The sequence below is a fragment of the Atta colombica genome, unplaced genomic scaffold (assembly GCF_001594045.1).
Source record: "Atta colombica isolate Treedump-2 unplaced genomic scaffold, Acol1.0 scaffold47, whole genome shotgun sequence".
Taxonomy (NCBI): Eukaryota; Metazoa; Arthropoda; class Insecta; order Hymenoptera; family Formicidae; genus Atta; species Atta colombica.
In genome coordinates, this window is record NW_017259536.1 from 3,231,750 (window position 1) to 3,248,763 (window position 17,014).

Genomic DNA, 17,014 nt, shown 5'->3' on the forward strand with positions numbered 1-17,014 from the left:
AAGCGGAATTCCAAAGAAATCTATGTCCATCCGTTTATTAAATTTATAGATGATTATCGTATTTGCGGACGCATGTTCGGCTGCGGACATTGAGAAACCGCTACTTTTCGTCTAAGAATTTATCAGGATTTTCCTCTGAGTACTAAATCTAAATCGTCAACATCACGGTATGTTGAAACGTCGCATAAATCGTCCACGTTCCTTTTCTGCGTCTGTCCGCTCGACTCGCGTTCATTCGTGTGAAGTGAATCGCTGAGATTAAAGAGAAATCAGTGCCTTCCATGACACGTACCTGATGTTATGAGAAATGATAGCTCCGATTGAAAAAAATTTTAATCGGTAATTTTCAAATTAAACGATTCCGAACTCGGAATGCTCGACTTCACGTTATCGTTAAGAAATAATTTTTTAATTGCGTAATTTTTTAATCAACTCTTCACGTTAAATTTAATGCCTGTTGCGATACTAATCAGTAGCCTTCGAGCATTACCATCATTATTTGCATATCGATATACATGCTATACTGATCCAAGGAAACAGAGTTAATTTTCGTCGATGTAATTATTGATAGAGATTTAGTGTCGCGATTATATTGATTGATTCTTTCCGCAATCGTTAGATATTTATGACGATTACTGTTCCATACTCGCAACGTATCAGATATCTGCGTATATTGGTAGTATATCTCTTCTTCGAAATCTTATGGAAATATAGATTTATTGTAGATAACGCGGAATATTTAAGACTTCAATTCTAAAACAATTTTTAAGTTTAATTTCGAGGTTAGAGAAATTATCTGATATATTACTACTATTAGAGAATTATAATTCAACATTTGAAGCCCAAATTATACGTGTATTCGCAAACTTATATATTATATATATAATGATTATACACGATATAGAGGGACGAAGAAATGGAAGGGGCTATTCATTGTCTCGCGTGGATCGGTTATTCGGGCTAAACGGCTTAAGCTCGAGTGTCATGTAAATTCGGCAGGTGCATCCATAAGATCGAGCCGTCCCGCAACGTAGACCAACCCCCTCCGGGTGAAAGTCTGCGTATTTCGCCATTATTCTTTCGCGAGGCCGAAATTACGGACAGTGTGAATCAAATGAGCCAGTAATGCTGGAACGCACATAGCCGCTAGCTATGGCATTCGATAACTTATTGCGGTTTGCTAATCGACATTCGATGTGCGTAGGTGGTCCCACGCCGTAAAGTGAGCACAACGGATGAGGCAAATGGAAATTCGGACTACGAGAACTTGGAGAACTTCTAGGCACGGGTAACGTACATTTCCACGCAATATGAAAGTATTCTTAAGCCCGCGGCACACAATGCATGTTTTTCTGCTGGATTGCTTGCGTTTTAGTAAATTACTGGAAATTTTACGTTCTGTGTGGTATAATTTCCAACAGGAAAAAAGCATCATGCGCCGCAGGCTTCATTGTTAGATAATCTTCTTAGAAGTTTCTTAGACAAGCCTTAGATAGATCACGCAAGGAAGTGATAAATATTGTCAGAATTATACTGATCGTCACGATGTTTACTTGTAAAAAGCGTCTCGTAATATATAGTATTTACTGGTGAGAAAAACATACAAATTAAAGATTAATGATATCAAATGGCGTAAACGAGAACCTCGCATAGTGTCGCTAGTTGGACGCAGAGATGAGAAATACGCATAATTTAGCATCATATACGGATTAGGATTGGATAAGCGGCCGGTATTTGCTAATTACGCGTCTATCAAGTCTCGTATGTATTCGCGACGCTTCTAATTGATGCAGTTCACAGACGGAATACATGCTAATAAAGTGTGTCTCGTCAACCGTAAAAAAAAAACACGCAGTGACGCGCGTGGCTAATGAGCTCTTAGTCATTCGCGCGATTCGCGAACGGGTATTATTTATCGCGCCGATTTTGTGAGGATAAATCGTAAATTAGGTCCATCATACACGCGGGCGACGCTTGTTGCTTCTCTGCTCTCGGCATTCGAACGGTACTTCCCGTATGGGCGCGATTAGCGTCGATTAATACTGACTATCCTCGCTCGCTTCCCATCAGTAATCAGAATTTTTTCGAGGAAACAGAACGATCGTGTACCGGCCGTCAGAATTTTTCCGCGCGTAGATAACGATCGTGCGCCGGCAATTAGAATTTTTGTTGGGCCCGGATAAGAATCGTGCCCGGGCGATCGGAATTTTTATAAAGATCGCGTGGCGATCGTGAGCGTCGGATTAAATCCACCATATAAGACTCAAATCCGATCTGTTATCGTTATCGCCTTAATACATTTGTAGAGAAATCGATTCACAAGAATAAACATATCTCTAGCGGCGGTGAGAGAACGCAGAGATAAATTAAGCCCACACTGTTAAATCTATAATGTCAAATTTAACTTTATGTAAGTCGTTACTATTCCTACTCAATATATCAATTATTTTATACTGAAACAATGGTTAAATTTGATTTTTTATATTATATATAATGTCAAATTTGCTTCGAATAACGATATATTGAATAGAAGTGATAGCGATTTAAAAAGGTATAACAGAGTAGAAAAAGACTTTTTTGTCAATTTTTTTTTAAGTAACTATAAATTCAATTATGTGAAATTTAACACTAAAGATTTAACAGTGCAAGGAAAATTGTAACGTGAAGTTCTAAAATGAAAAGAAATTCGGAAGAGTAATTGAATTTCGGAAAAGTAGATCCGAGTTGCAGTAATATTTTTCGCAATAAAATTATTTACAGGTTAAGATTCCTAAGATGTCTATAATATGAGCATCAATATTATTAAATTACTTATAAATTTTATATGTATTAAATAATACTCTAATTCTATTAGGATTATATTTCAAGACTAAAAATTAAATTCGGCACGCAGTTTGTAGGATTGGATACGAGTATGTAATATATACCAAATTATTTAAATACTAAAAATCCAGCTTGACTATTTAGAGTCTTTATTTTCTATTGAAATTTTCTATTTTATTGAAAATCGAAAATTTGTTCGAAAATTTTTGTATGAATTATTTCCCAACTCTATCTAGCTAAAGCTACCTTATTTACCGCGACCGGCGGTAAATCACAGGAATTGATTCTTCCCGGTGCGGTGGTTACTCTGACCAAACTGTATTGTTCTCCCGTTGCTGCGCTAGCACATACACGCGAACGGGGTAATGGAAGTCTAAATGTCAGCGTAAATATTCATCGGCCGCGCGCACACTGCAAAACGATCGCGTTGGATTTTCGTTATTTATGCTCTTACGACCGTCGCGTTGTGGTGAGGACCGTATTCTCAAATATCCGTCTGGGTTCGCCTCAGTATCGAGAGACGGACGGTGGCGCTTTTATGCCTGCGTTAAAATTTTATTGTCGCCTCGAACTCGCGCGGACAATCTCGACGCGCTGCCCGTATATCATAAGTGGGCGTAAAGTGACATCGTTACTTATAAAATCAATTGTCATTCGCGGAACATGTTGTCACGAAACGCGCCCTCACGCTAGATTGTTAAACGAACTTTGTAAAGGATAACGGCAGCTTTCATAAACGGAGGTTATGGCGCGCGAATACGGAGCCGTAGTCAAATACGACGTCAGTCGAAGGCGGCTAGACCACTTGTATTAATATGTTTGGCGCAATGGGGAAATTATGTGTGTCGTATATCCACTTCAGCTTTTTTCACCCATATTCTATCTCAGCCTGTGATTTATCGCTCGTAATGTTCTACATTCTGCAACTTGCCTAATGTAATCCTTAGAGCTTTAAACACAGAGCTTTAAATACTTCTTTAATCGTATCCCATATAAATCGCAAATTGAAGAAGTAGTTACCATTTATAATTATAAATAATCGAAAGTATAATAATTTCGATATCGAAAGCAATTTCGTTTTGATACTATAATGCGGATACAACGTATCGATGTATCACTTTTACGTATCTCGACCTAACACGCAATTGCAATTTGTTTCATTGGCGTTTGATCGCGAGAACTTCCAACAAGGCGTGCCGAAACACCGCATTGTACCGTGCATGCTGCATTCAATCACATTTATGACGCCACTTATCGTAAGCGTATGGCGTATAAACGGCAATAAGGTCTCAATCGCCTCTCGGCTACCAACTAATTCCGCACCGTTTATGGTTTTGATAAGCGTCTTGTATCTTCGATGACGATTTACGAATGCGACGATTCGTCCAATTTATTAAATGTACGTGAAGCGATTGTATACTCATTCTCTCGAGATATATGTGACAAGTGTGACAAGTGCGACGAAATAGAAATGAAATGCCAGACAAGATATTTCACAGATTATCATCATCAAATTATCTTGCTATTTCTGCGATAAAATGAATTCCACGAAATGAGATTAATACAAAAGAAAAGAATGATTTTACTGAAGCATCTACAAATTTTACTAAATATAATAGCTTTAAAAATAACTTTGTTGGATCATCAAAATAATTACGTAGGAATCTCAAGCATGATAAGCAATGCTGTAAAAAATTTTGACATTCTATAGCAACCAGTTTAAAGGTCTGTATCTTCAGGTCTGAATTTAACTAAATGTATTTAGATACTACTGCAAAACAATCCTTTTCGTACAATTGTATGATTGTCTCAGGTAAGTAATTAAACATTTTTAAAGATTTTTTATTTGTAAAAACTAGAGAGAGATGATAATAAAATATTAATAATTATATTAATAATAACATAATTTCTTAATTAATAAATATAATTTTCCTTCCTCTTCCGATAAATCAAATCATGGTGTTAAATCGATACACAATCTCTCTCTTGTTGAATATAGTTAAGGATTTAATAAAAAAGAAACATAAGAGAATAATAATAGAAAATCTCTTATTGTACTTAGCTAAGGATACAATGTAAAATATCGATATAATGACGTATCTAAAAAAATGTTAAGTGCCGCTTTTCAGAGCCATGCTTTGAAAAAAATGTCTCTTTATCTGCTTTATAAGTAAATAATTGTGCATACTAAACAAACATAAAACTATTCCAAGGAATAAACGGAAAGGTGAGAAAACAGATCGTAAAGCGCGGGCGAGTATAATTAATTATATCGCGAAGCAATCAAAATATGCCGAAATAAAAATAGCAGAATGATGAATAATAAAACGCGTGAATTTACATATATGTCAATTATAATAATGTCATTCGTCGCGAGAATTCAATCAAAAGCGGCATACTTCTTTAACTCAATCGTTTATCATACGTTTATTTTTTAAAACAAGTATCTATTTCAATATGTCTATGTCTATCATCAGTTGGGATTATATCAAATAATCCTAGCTGATGAAACTAAACGTCAAGAAGAAAGAAATTTCATATACTCCCTTTCTCATATCTTTCCATATCATGTCAAATAAATTAAAACTTTACTAAAAAAAAAAGTGTCTGATATTAAGATATTATATTATTATTATTATTAATGTATTATTAATATTTTATTTTCTCTCTTTATTTTTTAAATACTTACAGATATTTTAGTTTTAAACTTTTTCAATAAATGTTAAACATAAAATGTTGGAAAAGTTTAAAACTAAATGTTTAAAAAATAGAGACGAGAATAAAATACTTTAATATCTTAAAATTAAACACATCTTTTTTCAATTATTATAAATAAATAAAAAAAGAAGTGTTTAATTTTAAGTTTAATGTTAAATTATTACGTGAATGACATAAATCAAAAACTGGATACAATAAAAAAAAATGTGTGTCAACAATTATTATTCTCTGTTAAAAGCTTAATCATGTTAATGCAAATACAACAGCTATTATAAAATTGAAAATGCGATAATATAATACAGAATTTATTTTATTGGTTGAAGCTCTCGCTTAAAAATATTCTCCAAAATAATATACTCTGCAGGTACATTATCATTAATGCCAGACAAAATGTATTATCTGCCGACGCGTAAGGCAACTCCTCACGACTGAAACTCGTAAACTTATCGTGAGTGTCTTTATAATAATGACTTTGCAGAAGACGGAAGCCCGTCACGGTTTCACCCGTTAATCGCCGTTTAATTTGCACCTCTCGCAACGGTACTTACCGACGACAAGATCGTTTGGTGTAAAAGGCTATGTTAAGTCGCGAATGAACCATCGAGAAAAATCATATCGCGTGGCTTGCGTCTGAGCGAAACATCATACGAAACGTTGTATAAGATAAAACTAAATAAATTAAGCGAATAATGAAACTTTGTGGTAAATTTCGGACGAGATAAAAGAAACACCATGCACATTGCAACGGTAATGCAAATTTCAAGATGGAAATTGCCATGGCGACTTGTTAGCCGGTTAGCGTCGAATGCACGGACGCGTTCACCGTAACCGAAGTATGATATTGCAAAAATTCTCCGATAACGACCTTTCCCGTTATGAAATATGACACTTCAGCGACGTTAAACTTTAGACGATCATGGTATTCGTATGTCAAGTGACAACAATTCTTATGCATTGTGAACGTATATAAGTAATGTATGATAACTTTAATTATAGAAATGCATAATTCATTTATGACTGAATATATTGCCGATATAGCGATGAATTTACCTCACTTTATATTCACGCAGGTGTCCTCCGTCAAGCGGCAATCCACCATTTTACAGACAACTCTTCCATCTTCGACAAACGATTAATTATTACATCTCGCGAAACGTTTCCGCATACGACGGACTGTAAATTCGAATCTGCATCATTCGCTGATATCTCTATGCAATCGAGATGGTGTAAATGCCAACGTACGATCGCGATATGTTGTCGCAGCGATTTAATGATTTACATTTGTGTGACATAATAGCGAATCATAATCGCAAGTGAAGCAATTTCCATTTCCACGCGAGGTGCCGAGATATAATGACTGTTAATGATATCTTCGAGCAATCGTCGTACCGCTGCATCCAATTAGTCGCGCTAAGTTACGATAATATCTCGGCCGCGGAAGAATATCCGCGTCGTAAGTCACGCCTACGAGAAATACGGTTTCGATGCTCGGGACGGTATGGAGAACGGGTGTCATCAATCGGCTGCTTAAGCGCCTCGATATGCGTTATCTTGGAAATAAAATGTTTACTATGAGATAAATATGTGCCTAATAAGAAAAGATCTATAAGGTAGAGGTATCAAGACAACGCGTGCTATTTTAAGTTCTCCATCCTATTTACGTGCTCGTCGAGGAAACGTTGACTGATGCTAATATTTGAGTGGTACTTATGTACTATATATATGAGGCTTGATTAATGTTCTTAATTTTCCAGAAAACTCTAACCTTTGTTTCTTTTTTTCAGAAAAAAATGGAATAAAGGTTAGAATTTTTCCGTTGATTTTATTTTTCTGGAAAATTAAGAACAGATTTTTGAAAAAAAAACGGTATCACATACAATTTTAAAAATGCACAAAGCAAGCATTTTCCAATACAAAAATTGATTAGATATAACGAACAGAACAAGGAAAATCGAATTAATTATAAGGAGTTAGGAAAAAGTCAGAGATTGAATTGTCTATCTTGGCTTTATTCTTTATGCTGATACTTATTAAAACACTTAAAAGTGGAAGAAATCTGGAGAATCTTAAAATCATTGATGTAGAGAAACAATAACGCTAAAAGAAAAAATTCTTAGAAAAATATAGTAATTTGAGAAAAAAACTTTTTTCTCAAAATGTCCGAACATTTTTCTGGAGCTTAGTCTCTATTTTAATTGAACAAATAGATCACCACATAATATAACGTTAAAACTATACAGAAAAATCTGTAATATCTGGTTGCAAATGGAATGAATCAAAAGATTCTGATTATATCAATCAGAATTCCGGTTCTCAACTAAAATTCTAATTGTAAGTTTAATCAGAAAATTCTTATAAATAATAATTCTTATAAATAAAAATTCTTTCCGATTCGTTCATTTTCAACCAGAATTCCAATTAATCCCATCAGACAGTTTTCTCAGTATTAAAATAAACTCGAATTCTTATTGTGTTTACGATTTCGACATGGATTTCATCTGCGAGCGCACCGCATCTTCAAATTTCCCTTTCCCCCGAGAATTCTGTCGAGCGGGATACACAAATCGTGAAGAGAAAGTGTCCACAAAAACGGGAATTGTAATGCTCTCGCGGTGTATGCCACCCGTCTTTTCCCGTCCGTCGAGTATTCCGTACTTAAATTTGAATACGCCGACGTGTCATCGAAGTGCTTCGCCGTCACTCGGAGATACGCGTGCTTCTTCAGCATGGTATTTCACTACTTGTAGTTCCAACATCGTCGCAAATGCTTCACTGATTTATTTTTCATTCGAATATTTTTGTTCTCGTAAGGGCGAAGATGCGCGTGGCTCGTATCTTTTGTCAACTCAAGTGACAATGGCACCTCATCTCGTTCCGGCATCTCGACTTCTCAAAGCACTTAGCGAATCGTTCTCAATTATATCGTACGATACCTCAAAACGCTAATTGACATGGAACGTAATAATATCGTCTGATGTAATCTCAAAGTACTGAAATACTCCAAAACATCTGATTGCTCGCCTCGTGATGGATCAAAATTATCGCGAATTAATAATCACAAATAGAAGTATTGGGTATTATAAAGTTCGTGCCGATTTTGAAAGAAAATTGAAACGCAGAAGATTTAAATTTTTAATTTCATTTATTAAATTTAAATCTTTTGCGGCATGAACTTTCCGGATAATCCGATACATGATAATGAGCATCAAAACACCATAACTGTAAATAGAAATAATTATAACATAGGAACGTGTACAAATAAGTAGTAAACAATATAACAAATATTTTATAAATTTCATGTTTGAACTTTCATGTATATAATTAAAATTTATTTCGACGTCGAGATCAGATTCGGACATCGCATCGTTGATAAGCAGACCATAAGAATTTAGGAAGCAAAATGATATATTGCTTCCTGAAATAACAAGAACATCAAAACATAGACTCGCTAGTGCGACACATGAAAAATGAAATAAAATTTCCAAACAGAACAAATCACTAAACATGTCAAACAACAAAGTCAAACGATCAAATTCTTACGGCGCACTTAAGTTGATTAATCTGAACAGAAAAAAATAAAAAATCCAAAGGATAGGAGAAACCCGATTATCAAATCAATCAGTTTACCGACGAGGCCATGAAAATGCCTATGGAATTGGATCGTATAGTTGTCATTTCTAATGATACGTTTAAAATCAAGACTCGTTTATTCGACTCTTTCAGACAACGTGATTCATCCACCGAGCGATCATTTAGAGCGAGGCGTGCAAATTCACCGCATACCTCGTCGGACGCACGCTTGTCGGCTTAAAATGTTAAGGCGGATAAGCAGCCGCGACGAAAACGCGACGGGATTTCGCGCGAGATGGAAAGATGGACAGCTCCGTCGGACTGTCATACGCGGCACGCGGCATGACTAATTAATCCTAAGCCCTACAAAGAGTTATTTCCGTCGATCAGCCGGTGATCGACTTAGCGATGCTCGTAATTATCGCGACCGTGACGAACCTGCCGTCGTAAATCGCCGAGAAAAGCCGGCCGGCGTGATTTCGATCGCGTCTCCGTAGCCGGTTGTTCTACCTCAGATAAATTTATCTCGTTAATTGCATCGCGATCGACCAATCGACGGGCTTGCACCGTACCATTGGTTCGCGGCGTGTGCCGGTAACGGTAGGTGAACGGTACCGTAAGAAACCGATCCGGCCGGTTCCGCCGATAATCGATTTTTTGACGATCATCGGCGTTTTCAAGAATAGAAGGTCCTTTAAATCCTATAACAGAGGATACTTTCTATTTGGTAATACAAATCAACATAATTGTCGTTTTATCTTTGTTACTCACGGAATTGTCAAGAAAAATAAAATGATATTTGTGTCAACTTGTCATTAATGTCCATTTCTAATGCTGATTAATTTTAATCTCAGTTCAACTCACTTTTCATCTTCTAGTTCTAAAAATTGGTGGAAACGAGTATAAATGGAAAGAAATTTGTCAAAATTTTGTCAAAACAAGAGTGAAAAAAAAAATATATATATTGTTTCTTGTTATACAATCTAAATTCTAAGTACTTTAAAAGATTTTAAAGAATGATCTCTCTACTAATTCAATACGAAAACTTTATGATATATATATATATCACTTTATGTGATTAAAACGGTTAGTTTCGCAAGATGTCAAAGTTGAAGAAACAATTTCGGTTTTTTTTTCAAAAGTTTCGAAAACCACTAGAATTATTTTGATGAAACTTAGCATGTTTCTTTGTATAAGAAATCACCCCTTAAAGATTTTTAGATACGTATCTTTGTATGCTATCTCATTCTTATAATTATCTTACTTATTCTAACTGAAGTTGACAAGAATGACAGACTAATCAAAAGTTTATCATCTCGTGGTCAGATTCTTTTATAAATCAAGTCTCTAGTCTAGAAGAGCTTATTGCGCTACACTTTCGCGATTTCCCACGGTATTCAGATTGTATGTTAAAATTGATGATAGAAAATTTGAATGGTGGATTACACTCTTTCCTTATTAATCGAATTAATCGAAATCGATCGCTTTATTTCCTTATTGACGTAATAATTTATTAATAGGTTGAGAAAAAATCGGCAACAATCGTATGCTGTGAAATACTAGAGAAAATTATTAATCTCGCGGATAGCCGATAATACATTGTCAAGAGTCGCAAAAATTTTATAGATACGATTGTGCTAAAAATCGTCAGCTAATATCTTTTGACGATTGATAGAAGATCGTTTCGCGCTTTCCTCGATAACGCAATTAAATATCTTCGAGGGGTGCAGCAGGGGAGAAGAGAGAGATACTAGACTCGACTAATACGATTTCGTCTCGTGGAATTCTGAAGAATATTATCAGACAAGTCGTTATCTACACACATTCTACAGATAAAAGACAATCATTCTTCGCTTATCCTTCTGCATCCTGACAGGACGCGGCGCCCGCGTGGGTATCATGAAAGAATACAGGTGTGATTGTCTCGATAGGATATCTCTATTGAAAGCACCGTTTATTATTCCGCGTAAAATGGTCATTTCTCGAAACTGGGAAACGACGAAGAGACGCATACGACGTATATCTCCATTGTGGCGTTTGTCATCGCGTCTATGAGATCGATGTTCCCCGCGAGCGACGGCCGTGTGAGAAACGATAACGAGAATTTCTATCGACTACTTAGTGGATAAGTCTTGGCGACATTTAACCGCACATAAATTTTGTACGATTAGACATAAATTATCAGACGGTTTCACCCAATGTATCTCCTCGCAAAGATTGTGCTCGCAGTCATAATACTCATGAACAGTCGCGTGTGGCTGAAAATAGTCGTTATTTGTACGACGACAGTCAGTAGGCAGGATCTCTTTTTCCGTTCTACACTGTACCGTCATTAGCCACCCTTAGATCCGCCACGGCGGATCTGCTACGTTTCAAATGTCCCGACAGTATCTCCGGCCGCATCCGCGTCTATAAACACGAACGGAAATATACTCTACTCTCCCCCGCGGCGGTTGCCCATTCAGGCAATACGTAGTGGTTAGTTTCATTCACAGCTAATCCCCACCCTCGTGGATTCCGCGCGTTTAATACGCGTGCATGTTTTCGGCCGTGCGGACGGACGTGGCTAAACAAACTGTACTGTACTTAGGTTCCTCACTTATAGCGTTTTCGACCGTAGCGGGTTTGGACCGATCTGGATTGGATTAATGATGTTGCATGCTCTACTATTGGTAGAACATGTAATGTTAATCAATAGTGGAGCATATATGACGTCGTTAATCCAATCCAGATCGGTTTAAACCTGCTGATCGAAAATATTATCAGGTACTTTCTTTAGGTCCCTCCGATTGGCAGCGATGAATTTTACATTTTTCAATGAAACCAAAGGAAAATCATAAAATTAATTTCATCGGGATGAAAAACGTCGGGATGGAATCTGCATTGTCATTGTATCACTCAACGAAGGCCATCAGTCGGGAATAACGCCCCGATCGGTGCTCCGACTTGCAACGATAAAATTCTTGTCGCCCCAAAAAAAAAAGAAAAAAAATGACGTGTACTCGAGTCGCCGATTATAACATAATTGAATGGAGATTACAACGTAGATCGCGCGTTGATTGCTTCGGATGATTTTGTTATCTCTCTGCAATTATATTTATATACATTTCTCATCTTCTCACTATAAAGCAATTCGATCGAGTTTACACATAATATTGCACAATTTCGTCGAGATATTTCAAGAATTTCTACAAATACACTATGTGTGTGTGTGTGTGTGTGTGTGTGTGTGTGTGTATATATATATATATATATATATATATACACACACATATCTCTCTGTCGAGTAGTTAGATAAAACAGAGCTTGAAATATATATAATATCAGATTTTTTTTAACTTGGATCCTCTGATATTGTTTTTTAGGCTACATTTCAAAACTTTCTCTCTGAGGAAAATTTTATCCTACATAATATAGTATATGTTACGTGTAACATTTCGAGTAAAATTTTTCTCAGAGTGGATGTTTTGGAATGTAGTCTTAAATAGTAATTCTTTTGAAATAGTAAGTAAATATTGACCGAGAAACGTTTAACACGAAGTGAAGAAGGACGTTTGTTCAAGTTTTGAGCTGGAATTTGTAAAATTTACACAAAAATATTATTAGACATTAAGATCTATTTTCAGTCAAATAGGTTCTTCGCTTATTTGTACTGATTATTTTATATTTCATAAATATAAAATCATCAATAAAAATCGAAGCACTTGTGCAATATGTAAAGTATAACACGGTCAATAGTACTGTTAGTATTAACAAATATTGACAATATTACTAATCATGTGTGATTAATATTGATGGATTGTACAGAATACTGACGATGACCTAGATTTTAATTCTCCTGCATCAGTGACTACATTTACACGGCATTCTTAATCGAGTTCAAATAACATCTGTAGTTATGAAACTGACAATCATAGGAATATAGATTCCTGTGAAAAATGGAATGACTGTGATTGTCCAGTTTCATAACTACGTATAATGTTATTAAACCCGATTAAGAGTGCCGTATAAATGTAGTCAATATTGCATTATTAGAGATCCATATGTCACAGTATATCACAATCAACACAAAAATTTTAACATGCATGTCTTAGAAAGTCTACTATACTATATTTTTAAGTTAAAATTAATATTTTACTTTTTACAGTGTTTTACTGCTCGTATAAGATTGTAAAAATATTAATGTACTAAAATATTAATGTCAGTATTATTGATCCAATATTATTAATCAGTATTATTAACCGTGTATAGAATCATCTTATTAAGAGAATTGATCAGAGTTTTTCCTTTCCATGAAATGAAGAACCTTAATTAGTTGATTCTCTTATGCTATATGCTATATTATACAAAGATATGTGCTCCAATCTTATAGCTTCACAGTGACTTAGTATCGAGTCTTTGCATTACAACCGTAATAGTGATTAACGGGATTGGAAAGTGAATCTGCATGTAAAAGGTAAAAAGCTCAGTGATATACTCGCTCTGACTCGTTTCAACGAATCGTTTATGTCTATACATGTGCGCATTTATAATACTTTATTATATGAAGGGGTAAGACCGGTTTAGAAGTGAGATGAGCGACGTGTCATTGCTCGCGCGAGTATATGAAAAAATTTCTGAAAGCCACTATTGACACGTGGTAACATGTTGCACGGAAAATGCGTCGTTCATCGTGATTCTTCCGGATAATGCTCACTGAAGTCGACGTCTAGACGCGCGCGCATGTCGGATGTGTACTTCATTGCATACTACGTGCAATGCAGCCGTCTCTCGCGGGCATCTAAGTGTTAGTATGTATGTAGTATATACGCACGTATAGAAAGGAACGAATCGAGGCGCATGCAACACGTGCACGCGCACAGAGGCGGATCACCGCACGCCCCGCGTCGCGCAAAACCAATAGTAAAATGCGACTTAATAGATAGCCGTCATTTGCGTCGCGGACAGTGGCGATTAATAAACCGATCTCGCAGAAGCAATTAAGTGGCTGAGACATCACTTCATTAGGGATAAAAGGATTCGACATGGCAACTTTGTGTGCTTTGATCCTTCTGTAATGAAATACCGTAAAGGTGATATTTCATAAAAACGTCAGCGTGACTTTGACGTTTATAGTTATTTTCTATTTTCACACAAGTGATACTGAGTCTAAATAGTGATGTAAATATTTTATACTCACATAATGACGTCACTACTTGCTTACTTTGGTGACAAAGTTATCGCATAACAACATAGGTTCATAATCTCACTTTTAATGTGAAGTTCAATGAAGCATATGGTTTCGAGGTTGTGTAGATTGTAGATAAAAACTCAATTGAATCTCACTTTGTCGGAATAAAAAGGACGGTGCGGTTCAATTGAGTTATGACATCATAAATAAGAATTATTTGAATTTTGATATAAATGGAAAGCAACTAAACGCTAAAAGTTGAACTTATGTAACTTTCAGCATTAGTTTGTTCAGTTCAAGAGTTCGAAGTTAAAGTACATACATGATACTCCTTTTCATGCATTTTCACTGTTTAACGTCAATTATTTTTCATATAACAACCTATTTCGACACCGAAAACGAGTATCATGAAACATGAAAATGTACTTTAAACACTTGACGACAACAGAAATATGTAGCGAGCACGAAGTCGTCAAGCGCAGTAAAAACTCGTCGACTATATTTCGCGAAAGAGGACGTAAGAATGTTACCTCAGGGTAGGCGATTTTACTTCATTCCGTGAGATCGATGCGGGTGCAGGTGGGAGGAGAGGACGTCAAGCGCTCAGAGCGTTAATAAATCGACGGTCGCGCGCCGTGCAATCAAATCCACCGCGATCGGCCTCTGCAATCTGCACGTACGCGTACGTGAAATCGAGAGGAAAGGGGGAGGAGAGAGTACGGAGGTGGGGGACCGGGAAGCTGCCGAAATTACAGCCATTATCGCGATAGAGGTGAGAACCGACCGATGTTTGCTTAACCCGATCGGAAATCGACGAGAGGTCGAGCACGATCTCCTCCCCCGATTCCGCGTACCGATTCCCGACGGGAGAGAGAGGGAGCGAGGGAGGGAAAGAGGAATAAGGGCAAACAAGGAGAGCGTTGTTCACCCCGAAAGATGGGCGGACTGCGCCGTTTAACCCGCGAGTTAACGGGGCGTATCCCGCGAAACGGTGCAACCACGATTTACGATCTCACGTTTCACGCTCGCATCGCCTGTACAAGGTGATTTCACTCAACCGCGTTCTCTTTTAGGTAAATATTACTATAAATAATTAAAACGAGTTTGAGAAAAATTGTAAATTCGATATCGTTATATAATAAATAAATAAATAAATACACTGAGATCCGTTTCAATGTAGTTAATTTTAATCTCAGTTTAATTTACTCTTCTTCTTTTTCTAATCCTTGGAATTAGAAAAAGATGAAGCGTAAATTGAATCGAGATTAAAGTTAATTTACAATTGGTAGAAATGGACCGATAAATATTCTGGTTAAACCAATAAAAAGACTTAACCAGAATGGCATTTTTGTGAAACAGAATTTCTAAATATATTTGTAACCAGAAATTCTATTTGGCCTCATCAAAATATCATTCTGATTGGACCTTTTTGTTAATTTATCATAACCAGAATTTTGCTTTGAATCGTTAGATGCTTATTATAACAATTTATTGTGGAACAGAACTATGCGGTCGTTTAAATACACCTTTGTACCTTCTTTTCTTTCTTTTTCGTACATTAAAAAAAAAATTCTGATTGAAAATGGACAAATCAGAATTTTCTAGTTAAATCTGCTGGAATTCTAGTTGAGGTAGCTAGAATTCTGATTGTCCATTTCTCTATCAGAATTACTATTTAATCCAATCAGACGATTTTTCTCGGTGTATCAGCGACTTTCCCTTTCGATCTCTCGTTGTTTTTATCTTCGATGCGCTTGACTCACGAATTTATTGTTTCTCACAATGGTATACGATGATCATCGTTGAAATGCGTTAAAGTTGAATGTCTCTCTCAAATTGTTTACGTCGCACGCGGCATGACGTCGATATAGAGCCTCTCACGCACGCGTCTGCAAGGATATCGCGTTTCCCGCGTTTTTACATCCCTTTTTTTTTCTTATTTACTCAGGACTAGTTAGAGCTCAAAGAAACCTCGTTTCTAGCTCGTACATTTGATTATGTTAATTTCGACACGCGGCAAGAAAAATTAACGGCGCGACTCGGTGGCGGTCAATCAATAAATTATCCTGTCAATGATTCTGCAAACCTAGCGAGTGAATAATTACCGTGAAATATTTTCTCTCGGTCGTGAGAACAGATCCAGATCGATCTGCTATTTTCTCGGCTATTTTACTCTTAGCTTATATATAATAATTAACAGAAATATATATTACTACATCTTGAGTTCATATGTCGAATATATATATATATATATATCACGTCACGAAAATATTCAGATTAAATAAGTATGTAAACATTTGCGACGTTTTACGTCATATTTAATCGTTTACGCGTAATTACTTGAAAAGACTCACCAGAATGAAGCAACGTAGGGATTTCCTGCGTAGCTGCAACTCAAAGTGGATCGAAGTGTTCAGTTTCTGCGACAGCAGCACCACGGACGTTAAATTTTCCTCGATGTCTAACAAATTCTTATGGGAATTCACGATTTTTCAGAAGACAATTTGTCGAACATCTTGAACAAAGATCCGATCAGACGTAACGATCATCAAGATATTTACGAGCAGCTTGTATGAAGTAAAAAAAGAGCCGTCGCGCGAGTTACTTGACGTGTACACTCCTTGAGATATTATTGTCGACGGGTTTGCTTTCGAGATCTAAGCAAATGAATTCTCAACCGTATAAGCTCGAATATAACGGTACCGGACATTTCGCTCAGAGAAATATCATTCG

At 36.3% G+C, this 17,014-nt stretch overlaps 1 protein-coding gene across 2 annotated transcripts in view; it reads right to left on the reverse strand.

Moving 5' to 3' along the window:
• The window catches only part of LOC108691521, an 81,047-nt gene extending 64,306 nt beyond the window's left edge, over window positions 1-16,741 (reverse strand). Inside the window, exon 1 of one of the 2 annotated variants that reach the window (XM_018199296.1) lies at window positions 16,636-16,741. The gene's annotated coding sequence lies outside the window, so the exon portion shown is untranslated. Of the gene's footprint in view, window positions 1-14,811; window positions 14,832-16,635 lie in introns of those variants that run through there. The other variant, XM_018199297.1, reaches the window with a different exon arrangement.
• Between the last annotated feature and the right edge of the window lie 273 nt (window positions 16,742-17,014).